This window comes from Calypte anna, chromosome 2, assembly GCF_003957555.1.
Source record: "Calypte anna isolate BGI_N300 chromosome 2, bCalAnn1_v1.p, whole genome shotgun sequence".
Taxonomy (NCBI): Eukaryota; Metazoa; Chordata; class Aves; order Apodiformes; family Trochilidae; genus Calypte; species Calypte anna.
The window spans coordinates 24,360,336-24,383,957 of NC_044245.1; the positions used below are offsets into that span (position 1 = coordinate 24,360,336).

A 23,622-nucleotide genomic window follows, 5' to 3' on the forward strand; every position below is an offset into this window, starting at 1 on the left:
AAGAAAAAGCCCTTAAACAAAAGTGGCCATAACTTTAGCACTCCAATTTGAGAATAATATTAAAAGAGGGCTTACTAGATATCAGTATATCTCAATTTTTAAACCATCTGTTGCATCAGAAACGCACACAAACTACAGCACCGCTCCTCCTTCTGCTGGTGATCTCAGGTGAGGCCAATCGCTGAGGTAATATGGGGGTGGCAGCGGGCACCGCCCAGAGGGATATAAAGCTCTGGGAAGAGCTGCCCCACCTTCTGCTGGTGCTCTCAGGTGAGGCCAATCAGCTGATAAGGGGGCAGCAACCAGCACTGCCCAGAGGGATATAAAGCACTGGGAACAGCTGCCCCACCTTCTGCTGGTGGTCTCAGGTGAGGCCAATCACTGAGGTGATAACAGGGCAGCACCTGGCACTGCCCAGAGAGATATAAAGCGCTGGGAGGAGCGCCAGCGACTCAGAGCATGGTGAACAGGAGCAGGCAAAGAGGAATAGGGCACAGCAGTTAGCGCGGCAGTTTGCGTAGGCAGGATAAGCAGGAGGGGCACAGCCACCTCCCAGCTCTTTTGAAGGAGCAATGGTATCCAAAAAAGTAAAACCTGGTGCTTTTAAGACACAGGGTGTGTCCACACAGACGGAACCCCTGAAGAGGGACAGCAAGAGGGACATAGCTGTTCAGGCCTCTGTCTGTGCAGAGTGTCTGAGCCTCGTGTTACTAACTGCGGTGGTCGGGGAGCAGGGGTTGGACTTGATGATCTCAGAGGTCCCTTCCAACCCAGCCAATTCTACGATTTTATGATTCTATGATCTTCTTATGTCATCAGGTTGCTATGTAAGGATTTGAATGGACTTTTCTCTATTGATGTCAGCCATGAAGCCTCAGTTCTTTGGGAGTTTAGGCTCAGTAGACTAAGAATTATTTCTAATGACTGAACAGATCTTCAGTTTGAGTTTCAAAGCTCTGAGAGATTTCAGCTTTTATAGTATTTTGCAGGAAGAGAGAGCATGGTTTGTGCTGACATTTCATAAAGATATCTAGAAGAGATTTGGACAAGATGGAATATCTGCTAATATCTGCAATTATTTCAATAGTGGCCTAGAAAACAGGAAACAGAGGCATCTCCCTAGTGGGCTGAAGTGGGATAGAACCTGAGACCAGAAAAGTCTTAAGTTCCTGAACTTTAAATATTCAGAGTAAAATCAAGCATCTCCCAGAAGCTCCTACAAAGAACAACCATTAATCCTAGTGTTCATTATGTAGTCAAGTATTTTTCTATTGTTTTCAGAAAAATATAGGTAATCATGTTCCTTTCTACAGAAACACTCATATATCGTATAGCAGTCCATCGCCGTGCAACCCCTGCTACAATGCTTTCTGTCAAAAGATGAAAACAGTTCTACGTTATCTGGATGTCTCCTTTCCTTGGATGTCGTATGATTTAGATATTATCCTTAGTACTGCCATTTAAAATCTACAGTGTGAGTTGTGTTTCCGTATTCCAAACATTCAGGGAATAGGTATCAGGCTCTCTAATGCAAATGTTAATTTGGTTCTCTGAAGAGCACTGGGATGAATTCTGATCAGCATTTCTGCATTAGCTTCTGAGTTGAGTTTTAATACCATATGTGAAGATGAAAGAGTTGATCAAAAGTAGAAATTATGAGGTGATTTAGAAGGTCAGTATTACAATGATTAAGTTGTCTAAGATGAGATTTCCATTTTCAACCTTGCATTGGCCTGGAAAATCATGTCTCAGTCCAAACATGAATACTATGTATTCTCCCAGAAGACTGATTTGTTTGTTGAGTGAAGCTGGCTGAAGAGTAGGATTTCTGATTTGTAGGGGAAAAAAAAAAAAAAAAAAAAAGACGCAGAGAGGTTTATTTAGTTTTACTCTGAATCATAATGAAAATATTTTTTTTTTTAATTTGCCATGAACTGGAAACTGAGGGAATATTTCATTCTGACAATCCCAGCACGTGAAACTTCCTCCAGGAAATAACCTCACTGCACCCAGCAGCTGCTCAGTGAAATCAACATTCTTGGTACTGTCACGCTTGCTAATCACCTATCTCTGTTCCCCCAGCAGCTGCAGGGATTACCCAACCCTGCACACCCCACAGCCATCCTGCCTCATCACACCCAGCCCTGCCTCCCTGCTCCTGCCCCAGAAGCTGCCCCTCAGGCTTTCAGGATCCAGCCTATGGAGACTGGGCCTCTCCAGCCATCTGACCCTCATCTCTGTACAAAAGGATGGAGAGACATTGGACATGTGGCTTTCTCAGGGACTCAGATCTTGGTAGCCTTGGTCCACCTCTGCTGTGCCAGGTTATCGGTGCATCTGACTGAAAGTTCGTTTAACATAAATGTCTGCAGAGAAACACTTTTGATTCAGTGAAAAAGCATTAGTTCCCAGGTCTCTGGCATACAGAGGACATTCCTACTGAGAGCAGAAAGTAAGAGACACTGTAGTGGCAGGCAGGCCCCTTGCACAGTTTAACTTTGACCTTCTCTGTCTTATCATGGTCTCATTTTCCCTGAAAGAAGATATCCATATGGACAAAGAGAAGAAAAATGGATCCTCTTCATTATTGTTACCTAAATGGCATAACAGATTGCCACTACAGGCAATGGGTTCCCTGTACAGGATTTCAGGGTATGACTTATTCCAACATGACAAAATCATTCATTCTGCCTTTCCTAAGTTATGATAAAAAACCCTATCAGTGCAGTCCTTGATTTAGAACTGTGGACTGTACTTCATGAAGTGTTTTTAAGGCTTTGAGTTTGGATTAATACTAGGAAGCTGCACGTAAAACGATGGATTTATTTACGCATGGTATAACAATACTAAAATTGTCCTTGCCAAAAGCAGATCATATAAAAATAGAAAATTATTAATGAAACTTCTGAATAAGCACAATGCAGAATATAGCACATTCAAGACATGGAGATGACATTTACGCTAGTAATTAAAATACACTAGAGTAAGACATCCAGAGTAAAGCATGCAATAACAAGCACACACACTACTAAAATGCCTTCTCTTTGAAACAGGGTGTTAGCATCCCAGCTGCCTATTGTGCGCACCTCTGGCCCATCCCAGTTTCAACCTGCACCCAGACACCCTTGGGAGAGCTCTAAGTTGGCTGTGGGCCCACCAGAGGCTGTTCCAACAGCTCTGAAGTATGACAATGTTGCTGTGCACAGGAGGGTATTCTGAGATGTATCCACACCTAAAAAGCCTTAAAAGCTCTGAGTTACTTACTTGTCAGAAATATATAGGAACCAAGTATGCCATCCTTTTATGGCATCAGAAAGCCTCTGGAGTGTAGTGTGTATAATCTGGATAGTTTACCAATAAGGATGACCCAAGTAAAAGCCCTATTTAAGTACAGCATGTGAACTAGGAGCTTTAATTTCAGTCTTTCAAGACCAATTACCCACAAAATACCAGATGCATGTTAGAATGACAGATTTCTCTTCATTTTTTTTTCCAAGGGAAAATCATTATTTCACCAAAGTCTTTGGATTTTCCAGTGGGAAACATCATTATTCCATTAGGAAAATCCAAGTATCTTTGTTGTGGGGACACATGGAGTAAAAGAGTTTCCATATTATTTCTGCTGATAAACTACCATTACACATTTCAGTTGATTCCTCTGACAATTTTCTGTAGCTGCCTGCACTGCAGTAGTCTCATATGAGCTTAGTTTACATTCCTCCTGTCTGTATTTTACTATGAGAGCTAATACCACTTTTAAAAAAAGAATAAAAAAATTATTATTTGGGAATACCCCAACTCTGCATCTGCCTATTGTTGACCTTTCTTATTCACGATCCTTTTGAACTTTTTGTTCCCTATAAGCTGGCTTATTCTAACTGAAGGAAATTTTCAACTATAGAAATTGATTGCTGAACAACTTTCTGATCCTGTTTTGTTTACCTGTCTGATGAAGTCAGGAAAGGAAATTAAGCCTTCTCAAAGATATTGATTGTGACATCGTACATCGTTTAAAATTCTGATTTCTGTTGCCCCTCTGAATCTTCAGAGAAGTGAATGATACAGTTCATGTTTTTCACACACCTTTTTTTCCTCTTTTGATAACATCAATACCAATATAAAATTATATGGTCTATGATTACGGAAGCTTCTTTTTCCCTATAATGCACAGATCACTAGAAGGACAGAAGAGAAGGTGTCAGAATGCACAAAGGAGATGGAGCTTCCAAAAGTCTACCTAGTATGTGGTCACAAGTCTCTTTTCACCAAAAGAAACAATTGACAGGCTTAATGCAATTAATTTAAAGAGATAAAGCATAACAAGACAACAATCTAAATGTTTAACACTTAATTCTAATCAGATATGCTGGCATCCACTATATTCACCTATGTCTATGTAAGCCCCCAGAGACCATAGAGAAGACAAAAGAACAGCCCCTGCACCTTTAGCCAGTCATTATTTATATCTTTTAGGACAGTACAACATCTGCAATTCAAAGTCTTTTTTTTCCATAGCAGTTATGCAAGGATACAAGCACAAACTTTCACAGAAGCCTTTATCTTAGCTGTCCATGATCCATATGGACATATATAAAAGGTGGGAAAAAAACTTTCACCATGATAAGTTCAGCAAATTGTAGTTTTTAACATTAAGATTTGCCTGTTTCACTCATAGTGCTATTTACAATGTAAACCTTTTGCCATGCCTACAACACTTTTACTATTCTTCTCAGAGGAACATATGTAATTGCAGAATAAAAAACATAACTGGATGAGGGACAGAAGCTTCACAACAGAAAAACTCATTACAGAAATTTGTGCCACACAGCCTCTTTTTACTCCAATAATATTACACTTGGTAACAAAATGTCAAAGGTTTTATAACACATTCCCTCAAGAATTTTCTTAAAGTCAGGCTTAGACATTCTGCATCTATTAATTTTACATTCCTTTTTTTTTCTCCTTATGCATTTTTCTTTTCATCAGTTCCTCCCTGCCATGGGACTTTAGGAAATTATTGCCAGTTTGTTAATGCCACTTCAAAAAATAGCTTGTAAAAAAATCACCCTGTCCAACCTGAATATAAATGATACTACAGAGAAATCTCTATTATAATGAAAATAATGAATTTAGCTCCTTGTATGTAAGCAGGGAGCAGCAAACTTACACTGATGAGATTTCAGAAAGGCTGACTTCAAGAGACTAATGATAATTTCTATGAATTTTACTAAAATGAAACTCAAAAAGTACTTTTGTACAGCTGCACACCACTGCAAAGTAGCACCCAGGTTGCTACTGAGGTTTTGATGTGAGTAGCTTGCTATTGAGACTCAACCTAACACCCAAAACAGATGCTAGGAATCCACCAGAACTTCCCTTCTGATCAGGAACCTGACTGGATCTTACTGCTGCAGTGACTGAATGATCAAGAACTACAAGCAGCAACATGGTGATAAAGGAGTAGATGGATGGATGTCACTGAAAACTGAAGCAGAGCAGAGGAAAAGTTTCCCTTCCCCCTCTGCAGCCACAACAGCAACCACTTGGAGGTTGAATAAGGCCTTTCTTTCAGCACACAAATTAAACAGGCACTTTTGATTTCAGGCTATTAAGCCCCAATAATATTTTTTCATCCCAAGCAAATTTTAACAAAAGGAAAACTTGTGCAAATCTTCCCTTTCCATGTATGATCTGAGATATGAACTTCCTCCCCCTTCATGATTTCAAGGACCTCATTTTCCTTCATTTCTGAAATCTGAGATTCACATTCCTATCCTGGTTGTAATCTAAAAAAACAGTTCCGTTCCTCCTCAGAATCATGTTTTACTTCAAATCCAGTGATTGCATGGAAAGAACTAATGTTGGAAAACTAATGTATTTTTATCTGATGTGATATCTGACATTTTTATCTTTTATGTGACTTAGCAACTGAAATCAAGGACAGCTTGTTCCATGAGAATGCCACCCTGCACTCCATCATGGGCACCAGTAAGGAAAGTATTGGTACAACTGTAAATAACTTTCTTCTAGCTTTCTGCTTTCAAGAAACTTTTGCCATCTCCAGAGCTCAAACCGGGCTCCATATGCCATGCAATTTCAGTTCTAAGAGCTCCCTCACCCTCAGCTGTCAGCAAGGGGCTCCCGCATTAGAGGGGCAGCCATCCCCAGACAGCAGAAGCAGTGGGAGGTACAGTAGTGCATCAGCTTGAGGTGATGCAAGGGGATGCAGGAAACAAGAAAGCATAACAGGAGTCACATACATTTTACAGAAGTAAAAAGAATCAGTTCACAATTGTTACAAATGTCTAATATTTTCAATGTGTAGTTGTCCTAATTATAGCTGTTTAAGTTTCCAAGTTCTGAGCTCCTTTCCACTTAACCCAAAATAATGATGAAGTTTTGGGGGGGTTGTTTTGTTTTGTTTTCTTTTTCTTTTTTCTTGTTCCATGGTGTTTATAGCAGCATTTTTCAATCCATGTCAAACAAAGGGCCACCTTACTTTTTGAAAAAACACCTGTGGATCATCTTAAAAAACATACTTTTCACATCTCTTAAGAACAAATTAAATTTTGCATGTTCATAAATTTTCCTCAGTTGTTTTCCTTTGCGTGTGTGAGACTCTGGTATTGAGTTACTGTTTTTTTTGTAAAACTGTCATTGTTTCTCACATCACCTCTAAAGTCTGACAGGCAACAAGTCACCCAAGTTTGAGAAATAGTGAGCTATAAGCCTCAATTAATTTAGCAAACACAAATCCCATTTTAAGCCCATGTAATGACTTTTGGAATGTCCTATGGCAATATACAGTGTAAGCTATTCCCAAGCAGTCAAGCTGCACTGTTCAAGGGAGGTATTTGTAGATGAGTCCTGATACTAAGCTGAGAAGTACAAAAACCAAAACAGCATAAAGCAGTCAGGTAGGAAAGATTGATTCTGTTTCTTTGGTGTTTCTATTATTTTATTTATTTCAAACATTTAGAAAACTTCCCACATTAATCATAGTTTGAAAGTGGCAAGTTCTTCAGTTCCAAAAACTTAAAATGTTGCCAGTTGCTATCCATATTTTCATACAATTCATTTTTATTACAAGCCTAGTTTAAAATTACTTGCTGACGGCTACAAATGAGCCCAACAGAAAAGTCATTCTGGTTGATTACTACTTTGAAATTATTTATTTTCCTCCAAATACAGGTCAGTGCCATCCAACACTCCTTTCCCTGGAGCCAACACTTTTTCTCCCTGGAAAAAAACCTCCATCAGGTCCAATGCCACCTTTAGTGGAATTTGTCTTTCCATCATACAAGCAGACTCAGTTCCCTCAGCTGGCTGGGGCACCTTCAATACTGTGAGAATGCAAATAACTCCATACAGCTGAGTTGTAACCATCTATGTGTAAGAGCTAAAAATGTTGTGTTTTGCAGACCTCAAACAGCAGATTAAAATAAAGTGTACTGCTTTCTTATACTTTTTTTTTCCTTACTTTATTTTTATGCTAGCAAAATAGTAAAGTTCATTAGTGAACTTTGTGAGGTTTATCTCCCGTGCGACTACACTAAACCCAGAGATTAGGGCAGGATTTGCATGAAGAACTGTTTCTGCCCTCTGGCAGACATGTGGGGGCTAATTCTGGTGAAAGTGAGACAGTAAGAAATGTTAGAAAACAGCTCATAGACTACATAAAACTGAATACACGAAGCTAACCATGTAACCCAATTCCAGCAGAAAATGAAGTCATATTTCAAGCTCATATTGCTGCACAATAAAGCTAAAGAGCATATAAACTTCTCTCTAGTGATGGTGATTTTATTTCCAGCTGCTTTTCCCCATTTGAAATTTGCAATTCAATGCAATCAGTTTCACTTTGGCTAAACACTTTAATGTGCTCCAATAAAACAGGCAATTGATATTCTAATTCTGTTGTATTGAAACTAGTCCTGTATTATGAACACTCATGACAAAATACTGCAAGCACCATGGCAGTTACATAGAGGAAGTTCCTTCCTTGGATTTTTGAGCGAGATCTAATCCCAGCCTGCATGGCACTTTCCATTTCACAGGGTTATAGGGATACTTTAAAAATTACACCTTTAAAATATCAAATCATTTTAATTTCTATCCACTGTTCCTGAGATACATCAAGGTAGTAGGATGAAGAAAGAATCTGTGGAGGTAAAATGTAATTACAAGAGATAGATTCTATACTTGTTCATAAAATCTTTTCTTGAGAAAGTGTCAAAAACTTTCTGCCTTCTAATGACTGGATCAGTGAATTCCAGGGGATGAATGAAACATTTTACATGTTTTTGGTGTGTGTTCCCTTGCTGAGAATTAATATTAGACAGCATAGTTACCAACAATAATCTCATAAGGAAATAAACAAACAGAAAAACTAAATAATGTCCCTAATTACCCTTGACTAATGATCAGAATCTCATTTTTGAGTGCTCTGTGTGTTTAGCCAGCAAACATCCCTGCAGCACTGGTTCAGTACTGATTCTGCATAAAAACTACTATCTAAGGAGCCACCTACTATATTCTTTTATTCTTTGCTTACTTTCCATAATGATTTCAACAATGCTGAAGTCCTTGAAATCTGATGAAAACCACATCTAAAATATCAGGTGTCAAATCAGCTCAGCATTTCACCTTCTCAGGCTTGGCCTGAAACACAACTTTTGATAAATGTACAGAAAATTCTGCTTGTAAACTTGTAAAAAAAAAAAAGACTGAAGAAGCATGGAGCACTACAATGGAAGGAAACTGGAAGAGTGTACACATATCATCTCATGCATTTGGATGAGTGCCTTCATCTGTGTGTTTCAGGTCTTGCCATCTGATCATCTACAGCTTGACTCCCACTCTAATTTTAAAAACAAATTTTCTGACTTACTCTCAGAAACAATGAAAACTCATACAAACTTCAAATAGGAATAGATTTAGAGCTGGTTTTGTTGGTTTGGGTATTTTTAAAGATCCTCATATTCAAGGCAAAGTTATTTTGCATTATGTTATCAAATGTGAGTAGGATCACCTTCTGAAGGATTAAGGGATTTGCATTGATGAGATATTGCAGCACACAAGAGACAATAATTATTGGCCTTACAGTTTATACTTCTCTCCCTGACATTGCTACCTGCTAGCACTGATTTAATCAATTGTTCCTCTGAATTAAAAGTCAGATCAATTATCTCATAGAAAGCTGAGCTTCTTGTGAATCAGTTTTTTGTGAATCAAATTACCTCCTATGTGGGTTTTATGCTGGTATTTTTTTCAATCGTTCTTGATAAATGAGCAGCTATTAAATTTGGACATATATTTTTACAAATCAGTTGGTAGGCAGGCAACAATAACAACATTGAGAGATTTCCATAGAAATGAGCTCATTACCTCTGTCTGTTTGTGGTGAAATTATTTAAAGTGGGTTTTGCTATGTGTTGCCAATCTGGTAGGCAGAGATATTTACAAAAATGTAATTAATAAATAAACATGGCACAAAGTATGGGAGGTTGCATTCTGAACTGCTATTAAGGTCTTGCCTGACCTGCTGTAATTGTGTTGTTGGTCTCAGTGGTGATTTCAGCTTAAGGTCAACTAGGTCCTGAGGAAGTGCCTAAATATCAAGTCAGGTATGTAAGCAGGAACCACATAAAGCATGTCAAAAACAAAGATCAGAACATAGCTAATTTGGTCTAGCTAGTGGTAATTCTTAAATACCCAGACTGTTTCACATTATGAAAACAGACATGCACTAGCTCAAGTAAATATTTGCCTCTTCAAACTATGCACTGATTTGCAGCTGCACCATGAAGAATTCTCCTTCATGAATCAAGACTCTGCTGTTCTCTGCAACAAGAGGAATCAACTGCTTCTCTTTACTAGGTTCAAAACCAAAATATAGTATCAAAGATTGATTATAAAGGAGATGCTACTTCTGTCCTTAGGTTTGCTTTCTTTGACAAGGTTTGTATTTTAAGAGATAAAGCAGCAGACAAACTGGGGGATGTTTACAAACAAGCAAAATAGAAACAAAACCAGTAAGCTACTGTGTAACCAAACACCAATACCAGAAGTCTAGGAGGTCACCAAATCATAGAATGCCAGATTGGAAGGGACATCAAGGATTATCTGGTCCTGCCCTTCTAATTATATTGAATACGTGAGATGACTCAGCATCCCATCAAGCTGAGACTTAAAATACAGACATGCTTCTAAATAAATATTACCATCAAGGAGATAGGATATAAGGAAATACTGCTAAGTGAGAAAAACTGCTAGACTGCAGCCATCAAAGTAATCACTACCTATACAGTTCTCTTTCTCTATCACTTTTTTTCCAGTGCAGTTATGCACTGGGACCCCTCCAGAATTTAGCTGTCTAGAGAGGCTTTTTGCCATCACATATCTTAAAGACTCACACCTGTTCACCCCATGCTCCTTTACCTTCATTGACTTATACTTCTTCCCTGAGTCCTTCTAAAAAATACTTTTCTTGCTTCAAGCTTTCCATGTCCTTTCTCCAGTACATATCCCAAATCTCTTCTGTATTTTCTTTTTTTAAATTAGGATTTATTTCAAACTCATGTTTGCTTGTAACTAGTCTCTAGTAACTAGATCTCTGCCATGCTTTCCTTACTCATACTGCCTGATGTTGTCTCAAAAGCCTGCTTAGTTCATCCAACTGTCTCCTCTTCTCTTGTCTCTTGCCTTTACTCACTCTCTGTTTTCAAAGTTGATCTATAAAAACATTTTCTTCCTGATTACAGTTCCTAATTTCACTCAGTGCCTGCTATTATTTCTTAATTTAACCCTGAAACTATATAATTGAACTTTGTCATATTTCCCAAACATTTGGCAGGAAAGAAGCTCTCTAAATAGAGTTGTAGTATAACTGAGTATGTCACTGTTAACTGCATTCTACCATCTTATCTAGCTCTGTTTCTATCAACATTGACTACATCTTTCTCTTGGCTCAGCTGATAATCTTCTGGGACATGAACACTGCTTTGGTTTGCTATTTGAAGAGTCCTGAAAAGTAGACTCCAGCTACCCTGAGACTGACAATAGTATAATTGAAAGACACTGTAATAATACATAAAGGTTTCCTATAGAATTTGACACAATGAATAATTCACCAAGATGCTTCAAAAAATTGTTCCTTTCTTGTAACTGGAGCTCAGGTTATCTAAATGTACAGGATGTCAGTCCAACTGACTTACTAGCTCAGCAACAAAAGGTACATTTTATTGGAAAAAAACCCAAACAAGCAAACAACAAAACTTCTTTACATGGCCCTTCTAAGGTACCTGCTTGCCGGAGTTTGGTTCTGCACAACTCTCATCTAAATTTCAGAGATAGCTACAACATACACAGATTTGAAGCATCCCTGGGGGTTTCTGTGTTGGCTCAGCTCTCTGTGCTTGCACATTAACCTGCGCCAGATGCACTGACTGGGCTGCTGGTTTGTTAAACATTTGTCACAGAGCTTGAGTTCTGATTACAGGCAGTCCTTGTTACCAGACACCTACTGCTTTAACATCAGCAATGAAGATGAGTCATTAAAGCATCTTGGGAGCATGAGTGAGCAAGTGCTGAGACAAATGTCTGTCTGCTGTGATGGTGTGTGCTGCGACATCTAAGAGAGCACTGCCCTGGGGTGTTCTTTGCATCATTATTATCTCTCTCTCCCCAGCATCTATCACAAATACTGAAACTCTATCCCTGCTATAAGCTTGAAAGGAAAAGGAATTTTGCCTTCCACTTTCCTCCAGCACTCTACTTCTTTTAGAAGATTTTATCAGTTTATCCAACTTTGTTTACTGGGGTCATTCCTCTGACCTTAGAAATACTGCACCTCTGAGCTTTTTCAAAACAGCAGGAGTTGTTCCAATTTGTGTGATTCATATTTTGCCACTCACATTCTAAAGGGTCCATATGAAGCCATCGTTCGAATTTCATCCTGGAGCAATCAGAAGATTATTTTTGACAACAGATAAACTGAGATGGTCTATCTGCAGGGTCAGAAAGCTGACTTTGCAGTTCACTCTTGGTTAAAAGATTATTCTTATAACCCTCAGAGACATTCATTTACTGTAGTACTGCTTTTCCACATCTCCACCAAGAAAGGTTTTCCCATACTCTTGCTGACAATCTGATACAAATTAACTGGATAATTTACTTTCTGTATCAGTAGGACTTGGAGATAGTATTTGATGTACTGCAGATAAGCAAAGGGAAGTATGGCATCTTTATCCCCACGGTAATTCACAAACCTTAGAGCAGATAACTGGAGAAAAATGTTTCTAAAAATCACAGTCCATATTCCATTTCATGCAGATCTGTCAATCCTATTCTTTGCAAAGAGGGCTTTAGAAAAAGCCTTGCTGAGCTACCAAATATGTTTACTTCAGATCCTGTATAATTAGACAGTGGCTGTGAGTTTTGGGGGCTGTTTCCAGCCAAACTGTACTGCAGCAGACTTCTGCCACTTTCCTACTCCAAGGAAGGCGAACCTGCAGTCAGACCAGGAGGTTGCTCAGTATCCTAGTTGACTGCACATTCCCCAAAAATTTAAGCAGATTTGTTTTGCCCTTGCAGTCTGTGAATTACCTGTGTGCTTTCAGGCAATGTACTGACTGTTTTACCTGAATGGACAACTCTTATCTGATACCGATGCTCTGTACCACACCCTAACAGCCCGAAGTGTGTGGCTATTCAAATGATACCTGATGACACAATTCATGTGTAGAATTATGAGCAAACATATAAACAGAGATGGGTTTGTAACAACACCCACTTCTCTAGCTATCATCAGGACTATTTCTTAGGAAGAAAAAAATGAACACATTTCAAAACCGAATAAGATGCAATGGAGGTAAATTAAATGCAGATGGCAAGATGTCACAATCTTTATAAACAGTTGCTCAAATGTAAACATGATATCCTAGTCATCACGTTCCAAAAATTACTCCTTAAGTTAGACCAGAATCCTTAAGTTAGAAACCACAGACATGGTTTCTGCAAGTTGCAGTGAAGCTGAAGCTTGCTGTAAAGTCCCTCGGTTACTTGCTCTGAACCAACAAGGGAAAACACGATCTTCCCTCTGCCTTCCATTTAGAGTCTCAAACACATTTTTTTTAATGCTTGGGCATTCCAAACTTCTAAACTCTTCTCAACAATGTAACTCCTGCATTTGCCGATTCTGCAATGATCAATTTAAATTCTTCAGAAAAATGTTTTTAAGAAAAAAAGATGAAGCTACATTAACATTGTGTTAAAAGATTGCCACCTACTGGGCATCTCATCCGCCTCCGGTAAAAGGCATGGAGTGGTAAGTAAGAAGGTGTGGGAAAACTAAAAAAGCCTGCATTGCAGGAAAGCTGAAACTGAGGGGAAAAAAAAAAAAAAAACATAGCCTCTGTGTGCTCCTTAAGCTCGAGGTTTGGCAAAAAGCTGATGCCTTCTTTCTTTTCTGCTAGTTTTCTCATGCATCCTTTTTTCTTCTGTATTAGTATCAGCAGCAATATCCATGTTTCATGAGCACTTATACTTCATGTTCTCCTCTTAACTCTTCCCCTGCTGGTGCCTATATTCCTGCTGAGAAGGTTGCATTTTAACAATCCGCTCACCAGTTTGTTCTGTTCTCCTGCCTTAAGCTAACAGGCACTGTCCAGGCTTCCCACTGAGAACAATTAAGACACAATATATGCACACACAAGCAATCATGATGTTCTTCAGGGAAAAATCAGACAATGCCTCAGGGTCTCCTTGGTATGTGGTCAAAAAGAGAAGTTAAAAATTAGGTTTTAGCTTTGGATTTATATGTCCTGGTTTTGTGAGATTATCTCACCCTGCTGCTTAATTCTGCTATACTATATTCTGCTTCAACTGTTGGCTTTGGGGCTATTTAAAATATTGCTTTTAGTAGGAAACTATCAGGTACATAGGAAGATCCTTTTTTAATATTTAATAAGCCTTGTAGCTGTAGAATTCTATCAGAAAAGAAATTCAGAACTGATACGAGTTAATAAAGGTACAAAGATTGAACATAGACCTTCAGAAAATTGTGGAGCTCTTCTGCAGTTTGTCAGTCATAGGACAAAAAAAAGAGGGCCATGTTCTCATTTACCATTGATACCAATTATATTATTCCAGCAGAGTTAACAGACTTCAAAACAAACATCAATTACGTTTATACCTACTGTCTCCAGACTCTTTAGCACTTTATTGCAAAGGGACATCACTTACATAAGTAGCCTGTAATTCTTTGGATTAGGTCTTATTCTCATTTTCACTATGGTCACTTTTCACTTCATTGACAATACAAGGAGGACATCATATGAATCAACTGTTTTAGGGAATTAAGGTTAATCTAATATAAGTGTGATTTATAGGAACCTTAGGGTTGGTTTAGGTAGTTTTAAAACCATCATCACTATGCATACTAAGAGTATCCTCTTTTTTTTGTAACTGGAAGTATCTGGTGCAGTAACTAATGTGGTAACCCCTGATACGCTTTCAGTTCATCAGCAGAGTTTGGTCTCACTCACATCAGGATGAGCCTGCTCACATCCCACTCCGTGGAAACTCTGCTCCATTTCCATTTGCACAGCACAATAGTTTGTGCTCAATGAGCACCTGGGTGCCAGTGAGTCAAACCCACTCTTTAAAGTCATGCTGACATAGTTTTCATGCCTGCGACTCTTAAAAGAAACAATTATATGACAAAAATCTCAGAGCATGTCTACATAGTAGAGGGACAAGCAGTCTGAGAGTGGGGGAGCATGCTCCTGGCTGAGAGTGGCACTGAGGCAACCTGAGGCAGTGAGTGGAGAGCAGGAACACAGTCTGCTCTTTGATGATACATCAGCCTGGCACCACCACCTCTAGCCCTCCATGGCACCAGAGTGAGCCCACACAGTTCACAACACCAAGACTGCAACAGGCACATCCCTGTCCTAAACATCCACCTGGCTAGAAAGAGCAAAAAGGCTTGCTGGAAGCTACCTTCCCTGGATTACTGTTTCTTAAAGAAATGACGTAATTTTTGGTATTTAGCGAGTGAATTGCTACATCTACTCTGAGTTTCAGTTCCTTTGGCATGACTGGGGCTTTCAGTCTTCTTTTTCTGTCTCCCATTTTTGGATGTGCTTGGGTAGCTTCTTTCCAGGACACAGTAATTCCTCAGTCATAGAAAAAACCTCGGCTGCAATGCACCTCTGGAGATAACCTAGTAACTTTCCCACCCAAAGCATGGCTAACTTCAAAGATAGATCTGGTTATTTAAGGTCATACCCAGGCTAGTTCTGAATTTCTCCAAGGACAGAAATTCCACAGCCTCTCTGGGCAATCTGTTCCAGTGTTGCATGATTTGTATCTGACTGTGATTTAGAAATTCCCCCAGTACTACATGATTAACACTATCCATTCTTAATATCATTCAGTATGGTAAGGGAGTAATTTTTCTGCTATTTCAAGACCTCTCTTCTTCAATATGTTTTGCAGAAATTATACGTCAGCAAGCATTTTTTAAAGACTGCCTTCTGCATAAAGTGTTGCCCCTTGTCCTTTCCAGCACCAAATTATGCACCTAACACAATGACTATGCTTGTTGGAGAGAGCTTGGAAGTGATGTCATTTATCATGAGTGGGTTGTTTTGTTCATGTATCATTGCATGATTGTCCTTGTGTTGATTTGCTCCTGATTCATTGCCTCAAGGATCCTTAATATCTATGCATACATGGAATACCCTATCATTTTTCTTCCTTACTGCCATCACCAAATGTACCATTTCCCATGGCTTCTTCACTTTTCTAATTAGTGTCTTCACTGCCAAGGGGCTTAAAGTGGAAAAAAATTGTTATCCCAGTGCAGTATGCACTGCTGGTACTACCTTACAGCTAAATTTTGCAGCAAGCAGTTGACATCCTCTGTCTTCAAACAAACATGAGAATAGAATTAACACAGGCCTGCTGGGCTACATCCTTTTCCAGTTTTCACTGCTCTTAATGCATTTATCAAATGTAATGAATAGCTACAATTTACAGCCAAAATTAATTCTGCAGGAGTGCAGATATAGTGCTATCTGGACACTTAATTGTATCCTTGTATTTTTACCTACATAGAATAAATGTTCTCATATCCTACTAGCTTTGTTTCGTGCCACAGGTTCAAATTTTCCTGTGTTCAGTCCCCAAAATCGTAACCTAATATTGACCTTAATGTTTATGGCTACTTCTTAATTTCTTTGCAAGTTCCGTATCTCCCCAGAGACATTTTTCAGCTGCACACATTGAAGGCTCTGATCTCAGTTTATTTGCAGTATTTAAAATACATCTTCTCAAACACCTGCTTTCATTTTTCATTGCATGATGCTTCCATACTCACTGGTAATTTGCTGTGGTTGGGCCTCTGCAGTATCCTTCTCTTCTAATGTAAACTCTGGTTGATGCTTCTCTCTGGGACTGCCTGTGAGTGACTGCTGACCACCCACATTTTATCATCTACAGCAACATTACCAAGATATCCTCTCGTCTGCTCTGTCTCTCTTTTAGTCTGGCCATTCTAGTGGTATTTTAGGATGTTCAGGGTCCTCCATTAATATAGATACTTTTATTGGGTTTTCTTACCTCTTCCTGGTAAGTCAGTGGTTTTCAGGTATCAGTTTGCCCCTCAATATCTGCCTTTCCAAACAACTTTGTCCTCCTGTGTTTCCCAACTCTAACTCCACTGGTTCTCAGTACTAACTCCTTATCCCAGTTTCAGTATCTCTTCTGTGTCTGAAACCATTCCCATTTTCCCACACTCCACACTAATAAACAACCTTACACTACCTCAAAACAAGGCTGCAGACTAGGAAGATGAGGGCTGTCCACCTGTGGCTGTGCTCTTACACAAATGACAGAAGGTTTCATCTCGACTAAGAAACCATAGACTGCCAAGTTCATTTTCCACAGCACAGTAGCACAAGAACTTCTCAAAGAAAAAGACAGACCAGGACTTGAGGAAATAAACAGAACAGTACAATCTGCACTGCACAAAATTTTCAGATATGATTAAAACTATCTGGATAAAATTTTCCAAATTCAATTTGATGGACTGAAGATGGAAGCACATAATTTTCTTTTCTTTTATAAGTATGAACTGTGAATAAGGCTTTATTCTCTCTCAGTATCTCTTCCAGGCTGTTGCATCCTTGTCCATCCAAGGAGCCCAGGAGTTGGATGCACATTGCAGAGTTCTAGACAGTTATTACACTGTGGTGCATTTGTTTGAATTAAAATAGTAATTTTCTATAAATATTTTTTTACATAATTGAAAATCTCCTTATATGCAAAAGTAGTTTTATAATGACAGTAATCCCTGTATTTTATTAAGAAATTTCTGCAATTCATTAATGTTTCCTTTTCATGGAAAAAACTGAACATTTTTAACAGCAAAATTAGTTCTGAAATGCATTCTATAAATTCTACACTGAAGTAACTGGCCTAACCACAAATCATTACTTAGAGAAACCTCTTACCAAACATATTCTTTGATGTATTATGAGGCATGGCTGCAACATATTCAGTCACCTTCACTGAAGTAAACAGTATACTGACCATATGTTGCATGGTATTTACCTATGTAGAAAAATTATAGGCTAATAAAACATTGTTTCAATATTTTGCAAGGGTCTGAAGATATCTTCAGTTAAGAGTCAAGATTCCACGGGACCCTTTCTGTGTAGAGAGCACACATACTTCCTTCTGGTTTAACCATACTAATCTCTCATGTTCTATAGGCCATTCAGACTGACTTTTTTTACTCCTATTACAGGTGAGGATGCTATATTTTTGAGAATGGACTAGTTTAAATAAAAATACTTGTGTCATTTCTATCACTGGGCAGACAACTCAAATAGTTATAGCAATGGCAAAATGCTGGAATGGACTTCAATTTTTAGTTTGTATGTAGATGACAGACATTAATAATTACAGATGGAAGGTGAAAGAGAAGAAGTGATAGTGTTATATGGTAACTTCCTAAATGTTTTTCCAATTATGACCTCTGATTACATTAGGCATTTCATGGGATAAACACAAAACACTGCCAATCTTTATTGCTAATAAAGTCAGAAGGCATTTATTTAAACACTTACAGATCTAAACATATCTTTTTTTTTGTTTTCAGTGCTGAAATTACTGTGGTCCTTAGGAAGCACATACCATCAAGTACCATGAAACAATACAAACGAAAAATAAATTAAAAACCACAGACTAGAAAATACTGGGTTTGCTTTATCTGTGAGAACATATGGTAACAATGATTAATATTTATTACTTGATTCTGCTTCCACCCCACATGTACTTGGCAACATTTGAACATTTGAACACAGAGGAAAATATCCCATTGTAATGCAAACATTTCAAGAGCTTAAATGAGTCAAGCCCTTGAGCAGCCTGTAGTGAGGCTGTAAGAAAATCAAAGGAGGTGTCCTCATACCCCGTTTGCTCCCATCACTGGGTCTTTCTCAATGCCAGGGTTTAAAGAATTTGCTAAATTCTAAGCACTATGAGTCTGCATGGTCAGAAGCACATGATCAGCTGTCTGTAGGTTACTCTCTCAATGGATGTTCTTAAACAGCCTGCAGCAAAGTTAAAGCCTTACTGGAGATGCTCTAAATTGCTCAGACTGAACTACTCTTTCAATCAGTCTGACACTAATCCCGTTTTCCCTTTTCCTTTGTTTGAAATACAGTTGTTTTAATAGTTGCAATATAAAATATTAAAATTGAATAATCCATTTAAAAATCTGCATAAGTGGCTAAACCAGTACCAGTGATCTATCTTATCAATACACTGCATGTGATATTAAACACTGGAGTGTAAATGAAATTTCCCTTGCTACAATATAGTAAATGGAAGACAATGCTGTCTATTAGTTAGACATTTTGTAATGTAACTTTCCAGAAGGTCATCTCTACCACTAAATGCACAGGGGCAGAAAGCATCCAAAGCATCTCTTTCTTCTGAGTTCTGCTTTTTCTACAGCCCTTTTTCTTCCCTAATTTTTTTTGTTCTTTGATGTAATTGCTGCATCCCATATCCTTCAGTCTTCATTGTGCTTCTACCCCAGAAGCAACAGCACAGCTGAGGATAACAGCAGCAAACTGACCTTTCACTTTCTGTATTTTTGGGGGAGTAGGGATTTGGAGACAAAAAAAAATAAGGATCCTGTCAGGAGCTGGACTGACTGGTGAGAATTAAAGGACTTCTTACCAGGAGAAATCTAACATTTAGTCACATAAGGAAACTCATCAGTTTTAGATATTTTTCTCTGCCAGGGCCAAGAAAAAATAATGAGCTTGCCTAACCAATTGAAGATGTAATTCCTCTCCTATACTTCAGTAGTAAAGCCTGGAGGACAGCATGTTTAAGAGCATGAAATACTCACATCCCCAGGGCATTTCAGGATGCTAGTTTGGAGAGAAACCATCATGACAGTCTAAAGACCATCAAGTATCTTTTGTTGTTCATTGTAATCCAGTGGACAAGAGATGGAAGCCCATAGCAAATAAAGAGCTGTAACTTTGTGGGACATCATTCATTCCTCTTCTGGGAGGAAGGATACTTGTCCCTCCAACAATGCCTACCATCTGCTTGATAATGGACATACAATAAATTAAGCCATCATGTTTTAGTGATGAAAAGGGAGTGCAATGTAAGAGTGGGGCCCAGTCAGTGAGGAAGCAGATACACTTCTAAAGGTAATTACAACTACAGCATACAGGCTGCAGACTAAGGCTACAGGTAACTAAGACTACATACATGGAGACAAACCTAGAAAAAGAAAGCTGAAGCAACTCTCATGGTGACAGCTCTGCAAAAAAGAATGTAACCTGGGAAGATGCAAACAGGTTGTGTACTGAAGGCAGTGTGAACCATCACCAGTTTGGTACTGTGTCATAATAGGGGTAAATTTAAAAGGGAAAATACCTTGTGGGGGTCACGTTACTTCTTCACAGATCACTTAAATCAAGATAGATTGATTTGCTGCAGATAACTGCTCTGGCACACGTGACCTGCAGGGAAGATCCAAATACCAACAAGATCAATGAAATAAAACTACCTGTGCTACCTGTGATTTTTTAAAGCAGTTAACACTCATTACAGGTATCAGTTGGAAGGAAATCAAACCTAAAGAAAATGGAATCATCCATCTGCATACATCACAGCTAAAATGCTAAAGTCACATAAGCTTTTTTGTGTTTGAGCACACCTCAGTGCTGCCTGAGAGAAAGAGAAGTGGCTAATTCACTCTATGAATTTATTCAGTCTTTGATTACCTTTCTCACTCTTCCACCAAGTTCTAAATACTGCCATGGATTACAGCAATTTTTGTTATATGAGGACCAAAAACTAAGTAAATATTTCACCATAAAAAAATACATGCAGAAAATTCAGTTAGCCTTTTAAGAGACACTATGCCAAAGGTGGAGTCTCATTCCCGTAACTAATAAAAAAGTAAACCAGAAGTTTAGTTTCTTTTTTTTTTACAAGTATATCTCAGCACAATCTTAACCTTGAAGCCTTGACATCTTTTCAATAGCAACACTGTGCTTTCAGAAGCATTTCACATTATTTAAGAGATATTTTTGTCAGCTTAGTTCTAAGACAACTCTGAAGACACAATTAATCTTCACTCAAGCAGTCTCCAAATATGTCTGTGAACTCACTTGGCACTGCCTGCAGAAGTGTCCAATTTCTAGGACAAAACAGAATAAAAATATGTTTTTCTAATTGTGGAGGGGTAGCTTGGCACTTTGTATCATATCCAAGAAGAGAAAGGCATTTCAAACACCTGCTTTTGAATAATTGCAATTTTCTAACCTGAGTTGTAGCTCATGCTAACGATGACATCACAAACTAAAGCTAACAAGTCAAAGCCACCAATAAACTTGCATCCTACCTTTCTACTCCTTTGGAGTTGTCCTGGTTTGGGCCAGGATAAAGTTAATTTTCTGTCTTGTAATTTTGCTTTCAGCTAAGTCTCTTGTAAGTAGTTGCACTTGCTGAAGTTAAGAGTAAGTTTCTCAGAGAGTGTCTGCTTCTAGGACTGATAACAGTCGATGTTTATAGTTACAGCTGGAGACTGGTGTGCAGAACAAAGGCCACTGCTCCATTCTGAGGAACATTTTGCCCTCCGGAAGGAGAGGAGTAAAAAGGTCACACCTGAAGCCCTCCTCTGGGAAGGAACAGACAAGATAAACGGCCAAAACTGACCATAGTATTCCATCCCAAACACATCATACTCAGTATAAATTTGAGGGATCATGAGGGTTAAACCCCTTCCTGCTTCCCCTTCTTCTCCTGTCCCTGTTTGTTTCAGCATCCTGGAAGGATTCCGTCCATTCGCCTGCCTGTGGTCCTGATCCGTGCCAGCCCATATCTGTGTGTTCCTGCCTTCAGCTCCCGACTGCTGCTGACTCCAGGAGTCCAGCCTGGACATTCACAGGGCTGTCCTGCAGCCTTGGTGGTGACGTGAGAGTTATTGTAGGAAAGAAGGAAGGAATATGGTATCAATTTTCCTGTATATTTGTATATATTTAGTAATTTTTCCTATTTATCATTACTGTTTCATTAAAGTTGTGTAGTTTAGTTTCCAACCCATAAGTCTCTCTCCCTTATTCTCTCTCCTTTCTTTATCAGGGAGGAGAGGGGATTAATAAAGAGCATCTGTTACTCGGTTTAATTGCTGGGCCAGTGTTAAACCCTGACAGGAGTACATACTGCTGCTAGACCTACCAAGGATACAGTATAGTGAAAACACAGATTCAGAAATACTGCAAAATTTATCAAAGATACTATTAATCTAAGTCTTGATAAAAATTAATAAGATTTATCAAAATCCACAGACAATAAGTGGTATGGCTTTACACACACTGCTGGGTATGACCAAGCAAGAAATTATTTTTTAACCAGCATCACATGAAATTGTCAACACTGAAATGTAACATAGGAAATTGAAATGTATTCCTATTACCACTAAACAGTACTAAAAGTGTGGTATAAACAGTGTATTCTGCCAAATCTGTGCCAGGTCCTTTATTAAGTATACATGAAGTAAATGATAAAAAAGTCAAGGTCCAGAAGCTTATTTTTAAACAGATGCCATATCATGCCACCTTTACAGAATCACACAGAATTATTGAGAAAATGACAGAAGTACTGCAATCATATCAATGTGAAGTTAGGTAAGATGCACTTGCATAAACTACATTTTTCAGTTTGTGTTTGGCATGTACAGGTAAGAACACCAGTTCCATCAGGCAGCTCCTCCTGGACCCAGGAGAGCTTCGCCCTGCAGGTTCCCTGGGTCTCAGGTTAAGCTGCTGCTTGCAATAACCCACCTTTCAGGACTGCAGTGCTTCAGTACACAGCATGCTAAAAAGCATTACTATTCCACCTTTTCACTGTATGATCTGAATTCAGAAGGCATTTTGGGAACCATGGAAAAATTCATGGCACCATGCCTCTGATGTACTTTATATCTACTTTCATTTCCAGTGCAATTTCCTATCAACCATGTCCAATGACTCCACTTACCCTTATAGCTAAATACTTCTTGATCTTCCCTAGTTAAATGGTAACTCCTGTCATTCATTCATACAAGGAAACACAGGCAGCAAATGGAGCTCCCTACCAGAGGGTAAATACCACCCCCAAATCCTCCATATCCAGGGAATCCACATCCTTAACTACAGGTCACCTCTAAAGTGTGGAGCCACTCAAATGGTTTACAGGTGAGGCAAAAGCATGCTCTTGGTTTGTAGTAGAGTAGAGCAGAGTAGAGTAGAGTAGAGTAGAGTAGAGTAAAGTAAAGTAAAAGTAAAAGTCCTCCACCATCTGTGAGAATCATCTTGATTAAAAAGGTGTCCAGCTGAAACATGCCCATAAACACAACCTTCAGCATGGCATGGATTTTCCATTTGTGACTTCTGAGTGAATACCAAGCCCAGTGTTGTTAGCAGTCCTGCTTATTGACTGAGACATGGTCATTATCTCTGCCATTGTAATCTTGTATTAGCTAGTTCTCCATATGAGCAATTCAGTATGTCTCTCTATTCCATAGGCAAAATGAGTTCAAATTTTATTCAGTACAAGGAACAATTTTAAAAACAGTCTTGCATACAGATTATCCATTCTTTCCACCTGCCAAAACCCACTATCAAAATCTATGCAACGAAGCATAACTGTAATAAAAATAACAAAAGGTTTCAGCACAAAATATCTAGGGAATTTCACTTCAAGCAAATTTTTTTGTTTTATAATTAATGGTGCTATTTAGATGTGTGATCTTTCAGGGTTGCTTCTCCTGTTTTAGAAGAATGAGAATTTCCTCACATCTAGGCTTTCTCTGCACCAGAACAGCTCGTTACAGCATCTGCAGCACCTTCTCACAGAAAGCACCATCCCTGTAACACAGAACTGTGCAGAAATACCAGGGCTCATCTTGAAGCAGTCATTTCAGATGCCCAAAGCAGCAGTGTCAGGTAGGCTTAGCAGCCACACAGAGACCTGGGCTTTGCCCCTCAGGACTGGGTGACACAGGCATGTGTTGCTCCTAGCACTTGGATTGTACTC

The 23,622-nt window shown here is 38.8% G+C and overlaps 1 protein-coding gene across 1 annotated transcript in view; it reads right to left on the minus strand.

The window, feature by feature from the left end:
• The window catches only part of CALCR (calcitonin receptor), a 125,675-nt gene extending 105,642 nt beyond the window's left edge, over window positions 1-20,033 (minus strand). Inside the window, exon 1 of the mRNA XM_008494146.2 lies at window positions 19,975-20,033. The gene's annotated coding sequence lies outside the window, so the exon portion shown is untranslated. The remainder of the gene's footprint in view (window positions 1-19,974) is intronic.
• Between the last annotated feature and the right edge of the window lie 3,589 nt (window positions 20,034-23,622).